Raw genomic sequence first — 14,387 nt, 5'->3', positions numbered from 1 at the left:
CTCCGCGATGTTTTGTAGTTTCCCTGGGTGATTCCTCTGTCCTCTGTCTTCTTCTCCAGCTTTGTTGGCTGTGTTCCAAGGCTTCCGGCAGGCCGAGAATATTGCAAAGATAGGCTGACAGCAAAACGGCTGGGTCTGGGGGCTTCCACTCCCCCCTCCGGATAGCGGGTCGGCAATCTTCCCCCTCCTCCTCCGGGGGTTTCAACTGAGGCAAATAGCTACGCCCGGGAACAGGTGTGTGTGGGGGTGCTGGCGGCAAATTGGCAGCTGACCAGCACTCAACGGCAGCAGAGAAAAACGGCAGAAAGATGAAACGAAACAAAAAAGCGTCTGACCCGGTCGGGGCGCGGGAGGGAAACTAAGGCAGGTTCAAAAAGTAAGAAAAATCCAGGCCAGGGGGCTTTAGGAAAGAATAGAAAGCAGATAGCTGAGGAGCAAGCGAAGGATGTCCCATTTCCCAACAGGGAAGGTTCCAGAACAATCAGGAACTTTCTGGAAACAATTAAGGCAGACAGGCTGATTAGAACACCTGCAGCCAATCAAGAAGCTGCCAGAATCAATTAAGACAGGCAGGCTAATCAGGGCACCTGGGTTTAAAATAGAGCTTACTTCAGTTCGCAGTGCGTGTTAAAGTGCTGGTCAGAGGTGCAAGAAGCTGAGAGTGAGAAGGTGTACTACTGGAAGACTGAGAAGTACAAGCATTAGCAGACATGAGGAGGAAGGTCCTGTGGTGAAAATAAAGAAGGTGTTGGGAGGAGGCCATGGGGAAGTAGCACAGTGAATTGTAGCTGTCACGCAGCTGTTACAGGAGCCACTGTAGACAGCTGCAATCCACAGGGCCTGGGCTGGAACCCGGAGTAGAGGGCGGGCCTGGGTTCCCCCCATCTCTCCATCCCCCCAACTCCCTACTTGATACCGGAGGAGTTGAACTGGACTGTGGGTTCCACCAGAGGGGAAGGTCTCTGGCCTGTTTCCCGATCCACTAGGTGGATCAGCAGAGACTGCGGGGATTGTTCTTCTTCCTTTCCCCATGCTGGCCAGTGATGAGGCTAACTGAGTGAATGGCAGATTTGAGCCATGAAAGTGGCCAAACTGGGGGCTGCCATGAACCTCTGAGGTGAGCGCAGGACCCACCAAAGCAGAGGAGGAACTTTGTCACACTAAACATGAAAGACCAGACATATCATGCTTGGACACCTCATCTGGAAAAGCAGCTGACAATAAAAGTCTCCTATTCTTTTACAAATAAGATACTAGAAAATGAAAACATCTTTTGTCTACCATTGGCAGTCAAGGGATTAGCTATAATCATAACTAGGCAACAGTTGTTGTTCTGTAGCCCTGTAATTGTAATGAGAGTTCATAATCTGCTTCTGTTCGTGCAAATCCTAATTTACAGATGTTGGTGGGAACAGAGGTAAATGTAGTCCTTCAATAATCTACTTTCCAACAGATCTCCACTAGCACAAAATTGAAAACAGATTATTGCATTAGTAAATGGTTTTTTTGTTTGTTTGTTTTTTAGTAAAAGGTTTTTTTAAGCAACTTGCTTGATAACATTTCTGTCACTTTCCCCATCCAGTTGTTGATGTCTACTCAGATATGATGTAACAGAAACTTAAAAGTAGCTTCTGAAGGCTGGTCCCAGCTGTTACGTTACTGTGGGAGGAAATTTCAGCTGCTGACCTTCACCCTCTGAACTGAGGTACGGCTGTGCTCCATGCCCCAAATGTGAATCCTTTTCTAGGAATGGAAAGAGTTCCTGAAAGAATGACCCAGTCTCCTGTTTGAGTGATTCGAGGAACCTTGGCATCATAATTGATTTCAGCTCAGCATTATTTTCCCATATGCTACTGGCCTCTTTTGAGAGTTCTTCTGATAATGTGATAAAGTGAATTGTTTTCATCAACCAAAGTTCGAGAGTGATGTTAACGCAACTAGTTTTGACTAGAAAGTCTTTATCCTGCATAATTATGCATTCTGTTCAGGACCCCATCTCCTTCATTTACAGTGCTTAAGTGAAGGGCCAGATGGGTCCAGTAGCTAAAGCTATAAAAGAAGCTCTCCTATGCCTTTGGTTGGAAGTTCAATATTATTGCATCCCTAATAGCAGCTGCTTCTGTTTGAACTCAGGGTTATGAAAGATGAACTGCATTAAATGGTAAATCATTAAATATCAGCTGAATAAAAGCACTGTGGTGCATTGCCCTGCTTAAATCACCAGCATCTGTCTTCTCACATGTAAAGAGTTGCTCTTTACATCATGCAGTGAAACACTGACAGAAGGGCCAATGCTAAAGCTGCACAAAAAAACCTCACATAATATCTTTTGGGTTTTGAACCAATGATGATAACCGATGATCAGCAAAATGTCCAGCTGGAGAAACAACATTTCATTTAACTCTCACTATAAAGTATTTAGAGATGGATAATCCTTTTTGTGTCCAATTCCTTCCCTATCATGTGTATTTTAAAATCTGTTTAAATTATGTCCACTTGAAACCTTAGGTTTATTGTAAAAAGCCTACATTTTTTCTAGCTTCCTTTTGTTATTCATCCTGCTTTTGCATAGAGGGATGTGAAAATCATAAGCAGAGATAAAAGCAAATACTGTTCCAGAATTCAGAGCCAATCATGAGAGGATGCTGATGGCCTGAGTTTAATGGTTACAAAAATTGGACCTTATCATCTGCATGAATTTAGACTGTATAAAATATCAGATGCAGATTAGTACTGGAAAGCTCCCTATTGTGCTTAGCCTCACAATGCTCAAACTGAGATCAGCTATGGCATGAAAATCCTTTTTTCCTCATATCTGATGCTGCATGCAGTTTTTGCACAGATTTGCTGTTTTGTGAGGGGTGGCCACTGCCTCCTCAATGTTTACACTGTTGCCTCTTTGTCGTTTTGCACTGTCATATGCTCAATAATGACGTAATAGCAGTGGTAACCATGGAGCTCTCTTAAACTTCTCTATCCTCTCCGTATTGAAAGCCAGATAAATATGATGTGGTCATTCCCTGTTGCATTTCACTTTTAAAAAAATAAAATTAAATAAGTTGTGTGCACATTACAGAAAGGAATTACCTCTTACTCCATTTACAAGGAAGCAACTGTCTAATGAGGTGACAGCCTCACAGCCTATGTGAAAACCCCTTCTGTTTTATTCTATGGCTTGTTATTCTTGTACTTAGTGCTTGAGAGTTCTTGCTGGATTTTTTTAATTCTTTCCATCGAATCACGTGTGGCTAAAAATATAATTTTCTAAACACTGCTTGTTTCCCTCATAACAGAAACACAAACACACTTCAGATATTTTTTTCATAGCTTGCAAATTTGAACTCTGACCGAGTTTGAAATTCTTTATTTGTTTCTTTATAGAGAGAAATAGGTACTCTTACTTTGTGCACTAGCTTGAAACTCCCTATTTTACCACCTGATTCTCTGAATACACACATCTGTATATTTTTTCCTCATTTTATTTCATTTTACTTGCTTGCAGCCATTGCACTGAGAGGCCAAGGAAACCAAAATGGTTAAAAATAATGAATGGAAAGTGATGGTTTAATGTGGAATACGGTGAGTTCTTTAAGAACTTCAGCTAAAACCACTGAAATGATTGGGAAAACTCAAGGAGCTTTGGATCATGCACTAAATGCTTATATTCTGCAGTATGCACAGAATGTCGGACAAAGAGCACCATATTTAGAAGAGGTAGAAATTCAGGAAAATTGCTCAGTGTACTCTTGACATAGATACGTTTTGAAAACGGGATGCACAGACCTTTTGAGTGGTGAGACAGAAGCTTAACCCTCTGGTGCATGGAGTCAGCATTTGCATATTTTTCATTTCAAATGCTGATCCACAAGGTTGCAGACACAATTACATTCATTGTGGACCATATATCTTTCCCATCATTCACTCGGGTTTGTAGGATTATTTACTGATTAGTGCACATTAGTCATATACCTCCAACAGTCCAGTGTCTGAAGTCAGGATGTTGTCTGATCATGCCGAGCAAGAACAAAACCAGAAGAACATATGCTACTGCTTAGGTGCTGGTATTTGGGGCATAAACTATATATATAGAAAGGTTGGGATATTTAATGAGACCAGCTCTTGTACTTCACAACTGTGCAATTTTTGTATGCTTGACTGAAAATGGATATTATCATTACTATATTATTTATCAAGTGCTCAGAGGTAGTCGGCATGTCACAAACAGAGTAAGACAGGTCTCTGCATGGAAAAGCTCACAGTATAAACAGTTGGGAGACAGTGGAAAGGGAAATAGCATGCAAGTAAACTGCCCTCTTTTCCCTCCTCCTAGTTCCCTGTTGAGTGTGTGGAAACTGCTACAACAGCAGAGATTAAAGCAAAAGGTAACTAGACAATCTTGAGATTTCCTCAATCTCCCCAAGTATTAGAACGTCTAAAGGTACTGGCACAAGATTTACAGGGGGTGGGTTAGCTCTCCTCCACAGGGTCTGTGGTGGAAAACTAAAAAAGCTGAAGTTAGATGTAATTTTAAGGCAGACTTCCTCCAGAAGGTGGTGCTGTGACATGAGGAGTGGGACAAGTCTCTGAGGATGTCACCCTTTGGTTTGGAGTGTTGGACTGTCAACCCACCTCTGCTCCTGGATTCTAATGTGGCAGCGGTGAATGTTCTTGGACTCCATTTCTTATCCATGGTTAGTAACGTGCAAATTTCACATTAGTCATCCAGCACATGCCAAACCACTGCAGTGTGCTCTGTTTCAGATTTCCCTTGGAGACATCCAGCAGTATATGGAGCTGGCCACCATTAGCAGGGAACACCTGTGATCTGCAGTGGTTACCTACCAATTCACTTCTGGGTGCAGATCAAGGGGCTCAGTAGGAACTTAAAGCCCTGAATAGTCTGGGACTGAGCTATTTGGGAAAGTGCATCTCTATCTGTTCCCTCTCATGGTGTTTGAGATAAAATGGAATGTTTCTACTGTTGATTCCTAGGACAAATTTCTTTAAGTCTGGTATCTGGGCATTAGAAGGTCTTTGGAATTGGTTTCTAAGAGATGAAAGATTGATTGTCTTCAGAGCACAATGGAAGGTGTGTTTGTTTAGCCAGGCATTAGGTTAAATATTCCCATGACAGTAAGCAGAGCCTGTTGGCAAATGCGCACAGCCCTCAAGGAAGCAAATTATTTGATCATCACTGGGGAAAGAATTTATTCAGCAATTATTTCATTTTAATTAGGTGAGGCACCTAGACGCCATGGTGATGGGCACCATAAAGTAGTGAGAAATAAACATCTTACAGTTTCATGTTGACTAATCATGTTTCCAACATTGCAACATCATTTCTGGAAATACTGCTTTTAGGTCCAGTTCTTCTGGAAATGGTATGGGGAAAATGCAGCCACCATACCAGGTCAGAAACCAAATACCTGAACCTGCTTTTCTGGCAAAAGCCTTTCCTAATCACTATGATTACATACCTGAATTGTCCAACCCTTTTCTGCCTTTCGTTTTTTTCATTGTATTTGTAGATCAGAACTAAGGTTGCTGGAGAGGAAGTGTCAGAAACATTAAATGCAGCCATCGGTCTTCCTTTGTAAGGTTTTTGTATAGTGATCACCATAGTATCTTGATGCTATATTACAGGGTAGAGGTACAAGGTTATTTTGAAGCAATGCCAGTCAATTTTCCCATACAAACCTCCTTCTCCAAATCAAATTTAACTATCAAAAATTCAATATGAATTAGCTTTAAAAATTAATTTTAAAATAGAGCACTAAGCAGCCTTTGTTACCTAAAAGGCCCCAAGAAGCTGTGTATGTTTTGGCTGTTTTCCTTTCTTTTTAAAATAAATTGATTAGTAAAATTGCTTTTCAAAGCACTCCAGTTCCTAGCAGTTTCCTACAACTGGAGAGAAATTGCTGCTCTTTGTAAATTAAATCAATCTCTGAAGAGTCTTATAAGAATAAAATAGTTTACTGCTGTTTCATCCTTAAGAAAGAGAGATCCATCTACCAATTTATCAGTCTATCTATTTTCTAGCCATATCTATCCATTATGGTTAAAAGTTTTAAAGGACAATAAATTTAAGTATTTTATATTACTTTACATAAGAGCAGTTCAATTTATCGCTATTCCTTTGGAAAGATTAATATCGTGACTGTTCATTGTAGGCTTGTGTTTGGTTGAAAGAAGTTGGTGGCATGACAGCATTTATGGAAGACATAAGCTCAAATGTCACTAGAGTATCCAAAAATGGATGAAGCATCATTCAGCCACTGCCATCTGTTGAGTGTTTCATGACAGCTGTATCTCTTGACCAGAGCTAGGGCAGATAATCATGAGAGGCACAGAGGAAGTACATAACAGTTAGACCCACACACACAAGAAAATCCCACCTTTGACACTGCTTTTAATTGCACCATAATGATTTTTAACAGACACAGTGGTATGTAGTATAGAATCTGGGTTGATTTAAAGCAAACAATAAACCACTGTGCAGCTGAAAAGCAATTGAGAATTTTTTCTGCAGGAAGGTTTTTGTCCTGGACAAGTACTTAACAATGCTTGTTCCAGCTACATTGCCCTAACTATGCTTTTATTTAAAAAAAATAAAAGAAAAAATGTGCCCATAGCAATATGTCAACAAGTCTTTTAGAGTAAACACTTTCTATTGACTAACTTATGTGAATGAGGACTTTTTAAAACTCTTCCTCTTACACGAAAGGCAATTTTTGGCTGCCAGACTTGACATGCTTTCAGAATACAATATGCTTCATCTGAATGCTAGCTATGTCAGAGGATTGCAGTATGGACTAAAATAGCCCAACTTTCTATTGCCTCCTCCAGTGAATGGATCTAACTTCCCCATGTCTACAAAACTGTCATCTGGTTCTACCCCTTGTGATACAACCTCTCATAAGTTGGGGGGGTTCCCAGATGAGAAGGCAATCTGGTCAGGTCAAGAAATCAATGACCTAGACATCAGAAGAGGGGAAAGTTCAAAGTCAAATCTCCACTTTGATGTGAAAGCCTTTTTCTGCACCCTTATCTAACCTCTGCCTCCCCCCATGCATGTCTCATATCACTCTGTCACTTCAATAGGCTAGAGTATCTGTTATTGCACCTCTGGGTTAGCCAGCCGGTGTTGCTGTACAGGGATCCAGAGATAACAATTGGAGTTGAGTCCATCACCTCCATGATGGTAACTGCCCACACAGCTCAGGAAGCAGAACTAGACCTGGAATCCAGGACTCTTGCTTGGAGGCAGAGCACTGTACACCTATGGTAAGGTCCCAGCTCCTAAGGTCACATGATATCTGCCTGAATCGGCTGACAGCCTGAAACTAGACCTCTGAGATGAGTGAACTATCACATTGATATTAATGGGTTAATTCTGAAACCTACTGCTTTGGGGAGGCAGGGAACTGAGGACTCTGTGTATGTGTGTCAGGGAGGAGGCCTTCACTGCCACTCCCCATCATAGCTTCGCAGGGTCTTCCACACCTCCTCTGAGATTGATCCCAGCCTGCCTGAACACAGGCATCGGTGCTCTGGAGAAGGTGAAGGGTCCAATTTTCACAAAGAGGAATGGCGGTGAGATCCCCCCAAACCCATAAGATGCACTCTTATGTGAAAGGCCCCTCCATTACCAACCCATGCACAACAGGGCCGTGGCAAAGGGGTAAATCTTTAAGCCCTTTAGGGTAGGGGATTATCTGTTATCTGTATTTGTACACTGTCCACCACAACGTGGCTCTGATTCTGATTTAGAGCTTTTGAATGCTGCCACAATAGATACATTTAATAATAATACACAGGAGGGGGGTGATTATTGAGGGTTGTGATTTGCCTTAAATCTGGCTCCACTTAGTGATACTTCATGCTGCATATCTAGGCCATTGAGCTGGCCTGAATCTCTTATGCAATGTTTAACTTTATCTGCTAGTTACCAGCAAAACTTTGGCTGTTGCTTTTTGAAATAATTATGCTAGAGTCAAAAACAAAATACATTTCCATGTTATCTAGTTGCATTGCGAATCCATGGTGTTGGGTTACACTGAGTCATGTAGATTTTCTTTTCTTTTTTATTTTTTTAAATACATAGGTTAAAGCAACAGAGGTTTAAAACACCAGCTCTGCCTTTAGGTCCGTGGAAGGCTCTGGTTTACTGCTACATTAGCTTTTACTAAATTGTTTGGGATTTATAACTTTTTATTTTACAAGTGTATTTTGAAAGAAGTTAGTGAAACAAAACATAAGTGGTCCTGTCCCCCAGAAAGTCACTTTTATGTTTTTGGGGGTTGTTGGGGTTTTTTTAACATGGCAAAGTGGTTGTAAAATGTACTCTTGATTCTTAAATAAAACAGCATGCAAGTAGGGCAGGTATGGGAAGTGGGCCCCTCACTAGACATTTTATAGACCGCACAGGACTCCAGCAGGAACACTGATACTGAATATAGATTTCGTAAGGATTTGTGCAGGACATTTTAACAAGAGATTTTTAAAAAATAACCCAAGTGTGTTTTACAAAGAAACAATTAGGTCAAAGGGAATTGGTTTTGGAGAATCGGGGCAATAGGATGAGGGTTAGTCACAACTTGTCTGAGTGAGAAGTGGTGACTCCAGGATGGCCATTCAAATCCCTTGAAATTTAACAAGAAACCGGCCTGCCACTATGAAAATAGTAGGGCAGACCATGTAACTTGACATCTGGGATCCAGGAAGGTTCCCCAGTGTCCTGGGTACTATTGAAATTCAAAACTAAAGGGGGAGCAGCAATTGTTATCACTGTCTTGTTTATTATTAGGGCTGATTAAAAATGCAAACCCCACATTCATTATAAGCATTACAGCGAAAGGGAAGAAGAGAAAGAAAAGGCCGTAAAATTTCATTTTGTAATTTTTAATCCTGGGATTAAATGTGGAAGGGAACAGAACTGCAGTGTTTTGGGGGTTAGGTTTCTATTTTTGTTTTAAGACTGTGCTTGTGTGCTTTTTTTTTCCCCCAAGGTAAGTGAATGTTAAGTAGAGTGAGATACTATTGCTCCATGCTCCCATGCTAATAAGGCATGCTTCCCACAGTGTGTGACAGAAAGAATGAATACCATGCAGTGCTAATGGTTAATTTGTAGTGGCATGTGTGTTCCTTGAATGTTTGTGAAGTTTCCTGATTCACCATCACACAGTTGAGTCTCCCTCTTTTTTTTTTTTTTAAGACATGGTGATAGGTAATGAGATGAAGCATTTCTGACAGAGAGCTTCTGAATGATACATTGTTCACCACAGCCTATTCAACTTATTATAATAATAATAGTGCTTTGCACTTTAAATTTATTGTTAATTTCTCACTATTTGGGGAGCAGAATGATTCCTCATCGAATAATGGCAGTACTGACTGATTTAAAATGTTAATTACTGTGGAATCTGTCACAGATCGTGTCAAGCCACGGTGATGCTAATCTATGTCATGGATTTGAAACTCCTTTGGGAAGCATATATTTAGATTTACTGCTGAGTGAACATGACTGTTAGGATTATGGAGGCCATACAGAGTGAAGAAAAGCAGGAACGCTCCTTCTGACTAGAAAGTAAACAATAGGGTGATTGTCTGCTTACACTTGGTGACTAAACAGCCCAACTGCTGAGGAGCACTAGGTGAAAAGCAGCTATCAGCAAGGAGTCTTAATGTTTTCTTCATGGAGCAAGATGTTGTCAAGGATTCAGATGAACCACCCTATGAGTGTACAGGAAGCAAAACAGGATATTCTTGCTTAGGCCCTGCTTTGTGTAATTATACAACACTTGAACTCCCAAATACTCCAGAACGGATCACAGCCTTCTAAAAACAATAGCAAACGATCTTGGCATGCTGCTACTAACTGAAATGTTGTTATAAAGTAAAAGAAAAGCAACTTATTTATATTTGTGTCCATAAATTAGGCTTAGGCACACCCTTTGTGCTCTCTGAAAGTAAAGCAGGTCTTGAAATTATTTTCACCCAATTTCATTTCCTGTTTTCCAAAGAGGATCTACTCAGTCTTAGCTCTGCTTTAAAAAGGGTCACTAATTCCAGTATATTACTCTTAATTCCTTTAAAAATAAATCTGTGTATACAGGAGGAAGGAAAAAGCACACCCTTCTGTTTTTAGCCAGATTGTCTATCTCAATTAAAGAACACTGTTTGCACTATTTCTCTGAACAAGAAGCAGACAGGTTAATGTGTGAATGCTCTCTGCTTTCAAAAAGCTGTCCCCCCCTCGTTCCACTGAAATCAGTGGGACTACTCACGTAAGTAGTAATAACCATAATAATACCTAGTTCTGATGCAGCACTTTTAATCAGTAGATCTCAAAGCACTTCAGGGTTGGGTCTGACTACTGTAGTATCCATATCTATGTTTAATTTGCTCCAGACCATTTTTGACCAGAAAATGAAAAATTTGGCTGAGGAAGAAACATTGGCTAACACAATAGGCATTCTTGGGTTTACTTTGCAGACAGGAAGGCAGCAGTTTCTGTGAAATGTGGCACAAACACTGATTGCTTAGTGCTGTTTATAGGAAAACTGAAAAACAAATCACCAAAAACTGAGATGTGACAAAAGCAAAGAAATTCAAACTGATCTAAACCCACTGAACCATATTCTGCCCTCAGGAGAAATTACACCAGACAACCCCACTAATGTCAATGGGGTTGCATGAATGTAATGAAGGCAGAATATAACCAATTGTTTGTAATTTTCCCTGCTGTTCCTTAGTTCTATTGTCCATATGGTACCTAACAGCCTACCTTGATCTGTGACCCCAGCAATATGGAAACACACTATGTTGAAGAAAAGAGGAAGGGTTAGCTTCTGCTTTGAACCTCCCTACTTCTGGTAGCTGCTTACCAATGAGAGCAAGGGGTTCACAATCTACCCATTAGTATCCTTTTGTTTTGTTTATTTTAATTTTTATTTTAATGGCAGAGTATTTAAATAAACATAGGAGGGAAATGGCTTTACAGGAGTGAAAAAGTGGACACAATTTGTGAGCCTCTCTGAATATTTAGAGACTTCTAAGAAGAAGCAGCCATGAAGTTCTATTTTTACTTCATTCTTACCATTTAAAAAATAACAACCTACTCACCCACTGGGAAAAGAACAAAGTAAAAACTGGTTACTCTGCAGCCCAAAACAGATTTCTGTGGCAGTCTACCGAGGCCATCCAGGAAACAGGTTTTTTTGGGTTGGGGTAGAGAAATGGGATGAGAGCAAAGTATATTGAATCTAATTTTGATTTTTTCTCTCCCTTTTTAGTTCCCTCTAACGTCTTCACTCCCCTTGCCCACCCCTCCTATACTCTGTCAACTTTTCTTTTCCCTTCCTCTCGATCCACAATTTAGACCCTAAGCCTCAGCTAGTTCCTGATGTATAAGCACCTGTTTGTGTCCCTATAGTTCATCAACTCTTGTAATGTTAATCTCAGTCTTACGAGATTTGTTTTTTCTCAAAGCTTCTTCTCCTGGAGTCATGTGATTACTTTTATTAAAAATGAAAATGGATTTGCATGTAAGTTTCTAACCCTCATGGTGGTAGACAAAATGTTAAAAACATGACCCTGAAGGCTTAAAAATCAGGAGCTCAAAATGTTGAGTGTTCTTTAATGTTATGATTTTTAAAACAATCTCATGATTTTGGGGTGCTTGATTCATGCTTGGGATTGACTTCCTCTGGGTTTCAGAAGTGAACTACCCCACAAAGCTCTGCATATGCACAACAGATGCTGAGGTACTTTGGCTTTCAAGCATGAAGGGAAGCATTGGCAGTACGGGGACAATCCCTGCCAAACAAAATGCAGGTGCATAATGAGAAACCAGCTGAGGAAGGTTTAATTGACAATTGGTCAAGCATGGCAATCTGAGAACTACTGTAGGCTTCCCCAGTCAAGCGGATGGTGGTGAGAGTCTCATGAAATGTTGGCCCATGGACACCTTAAAAAGCGGGGGCTTATAATGAAATCCCAAAACCACATCTTTCTTCCCAGTGAATTGTGGTAGAACTTGTTTGTCCTTCTGAGCACATGGGGAATTATGGGGAAAGCATTGGAGGACTATCAGTACTTGAGTGATTTAGCCTGAGTCCTCTCTGCAAAGTGGGTGGGTTACCAGTCTGAGTGAAAGTGATGTCTGAGCTCTGGTCTGCACCCCAGCCATGCCAGCTGCTGTGGATTTAAAGTGCCACCAAACTCAAGTGTGGGGTTTTGTGTGTGTGGATAGGAGGGGGTTTAAGGACAGCACCCAAGTAAGACCCTGAGTTAACTCTGCAGTGGAAATCATTTGTAAAAAAAAAAATGTCTGAAAAAAAATCATTTCCCCGCTCAGGCCAGGAACATTTTCCAGGATAGCTATGCCATGCGTATGGTGCACACGGTTTATACCTGCAAAACTGTGCGTTTGCTAGAATTGCTTATTTGAAACACCACCCTCTCTCTCATCCCCCTGTCAAATAAACTATACTACCCAAAGCACAGTTTTGCCAGTATAATTGCATCTACACGAGGAGTTTTTGCTGCCCAGCTATCTCAAGCGGGGATTGTATTTTTTAACACCCCTGACTGACACCCTTGAAAAAACTTGTAGTGTAGACCTGGCCTCAGCTAATCAGGTTTCACATCCTTGATAATTGTGATATCATAAAGCCTAGTACGTCCCCAATCCTCTGAGTCCTCCAGCATAGATGAGACATGAATTTCTAGTGTAAAAATCCAAGTAGGAAAAAAATTTAAATAACCAAAAATTTTCAGGCTCCCTGGATATCATGAAGAAACAAATCACACACAATCCTCTTTTTTCCTTTGCAAGTCACCTTTAATTTAAAATTAAAGTTATATTTGTAATTAACTTTCCAAAATTTTAATCCCAATGGGTCAGATTCTGGTATCTTCTGATAACTATCCATCAGATCTTATTCCACAAGTTATCCCGGTGGCTTCGGTGGAGCCATTCAGGGAGTGAAATACTATTCAACATGATTAAGGGGATCAGAATCTGGCCCTATTATAGACACAATCATAAGGAAAGAATGTTCCATATGATTTGTCTATGATAGATCTGCCTTGCTGCTAAATCCCTAGTCTTTCATTTAGTTTCTTGTTAGAGACTTTTGTTAAGACTTCCCAAGGAGTCCTAAGAGGACAATTGAGCCTTTATGGTTTTTTGCAGAAGTAGAGAGAAGCAATCGAGTTCTTGGTTTTCTGTTGTTGTTGATTTATTCTCTGTTCATGCTGCAAACAGTTTCTCAGGGATATATATTTTTTCTTTAAAAAAAAAAAAAGCAGGAGAGGAAACAGACTTGGTCATTGGGGGAAACTTCCAGGTAATCCACAGGTAAGACTTTCCCAAGCATACAGCTACATTATGATCAGTCCCTAAGGCAGGCAGAGTGCTAGCTTCTTTTTCTAACACTTTTCTGTCCGAGAATGTTCCTGTTAAGCTTAGTAACTGAAGGAATTCAACAGCTTCTCACAAGATGGTTCTGAAACTGAAACAATCTATTTTGGACTATAAAGTTATCAGCCAGTGGTGCAAGGCAGCAAAAAACTGGCTTAACTAGCTACCCGAGAATTCATTTTCAGCTGGTAGAGGGCCAATGTAGTGACTCCTGTGCCACTCATCCTCCAGGCCTCAGGCACATAGGCATAAGTAGGGAAAAGAAGCATAGCAAGGAACCCCAATGCATCTGGCTGATCCTAGGAGCTGAAATGGTCCCCTGGGTCATTGGCAGCTGGACATAATATAGACCAGACTTCAGGCTGATCTGATTTTCACAGTGATAGAACCAGTCTGCATTCTGTCCCAAGCATGACAAAGCTTAACTGTCTTAAACCACTTTTATTCTCTTTTTCCTCTCTAGTCCTGCACCGACACAGCTCAGACAACCAGGCAATCCAAACTGTTGTATCTGCATGACTGCATCAGTTTTCAGGTTGCTGCAGAAATTATGCCTCTTGAAGTCAATGGGATTTGAGGTCATTCAGGATCAAGCCCTTAGTTAGTGACCTGCAATAAAAAGATTTGGGTCATGGTAAGGAAAATCCTCATAGGGGTTTTACAGTATAGATGCGCATAGCCAAGCCTTTCAGCCCTCAGATCTCTTAGCTCTCTCTCAGACCTTGTCTACACTGGCAAGTCTCTGCGCAGTACAGCAGCTTTCAGTGTTGTAACTCCCGAGGTATACACACTGCCAAGCCCCTTAGTGTGCAGAAACTGTAAAAAACAGTGCAGCACTGTAAAAAAACCCAACCCAACGAGAAGCGTAGAGCTTTCTGTGTTGGGGGTACAGCACCGCGGTGCCAGTGTAGACAGCCTGGTTGATTACAGTGCTGCAGTTCTTGCCTGTTCTTGCCTCCCT

The 14,387-nt window shown here is 40.9% G+C and overlaps 1 long non-coding RNA gene across 4 annotated transcripts in view; it reads left to right on the top strand.

Moving 5' to 3' along the window:
- LOC140916573 (uncharacterized) overlaps positions 1-14,387 on the top strand; it is a 207,787-nt gene that overhangs the window by 78,213 nt on the left and 115,187 nt on the right. For 2 of the 4 annotated variants that reach the window (XR_012160552.1, XR_012160550.1), the window contains exons 1-2: positions 75-234; positions 1,583-1,705. The exons of 1 other annotated variant lie outside the window; for it this stretch is intronic. This is a non-coding gene — a long non-coding RNA (uncharacterized lncRNA). Of the gene's footprint in view, positions 1-74; positions 235-1,582; positions 1,706-14,387 lie in introns of those variants that run through there. One more of the 4 variants, XR_012160551.1, reaches the window with a different exon arrangement.

The sequence above is a fragment of the Lepidochelys kempii genome, chromosome 8 (genome assembly GCF_965140265.1).
Source record: "Lepidochelys kempii isolate rLepKem1 chromosome 8, rLepKem1.hap2, whole genome shotgun sequence".
Taxonomy (NCBI): domain Eukaryota; kingdom Metazoa; phylum Chordata; order Testudines; family Cheloniidae; genus Lepidochelys; species Lepidochelys kempii.
Note: the sequence above shows the minus strand (reverse complement) of the source record. Positions and strands in the feature narration are given on the sequence as shown.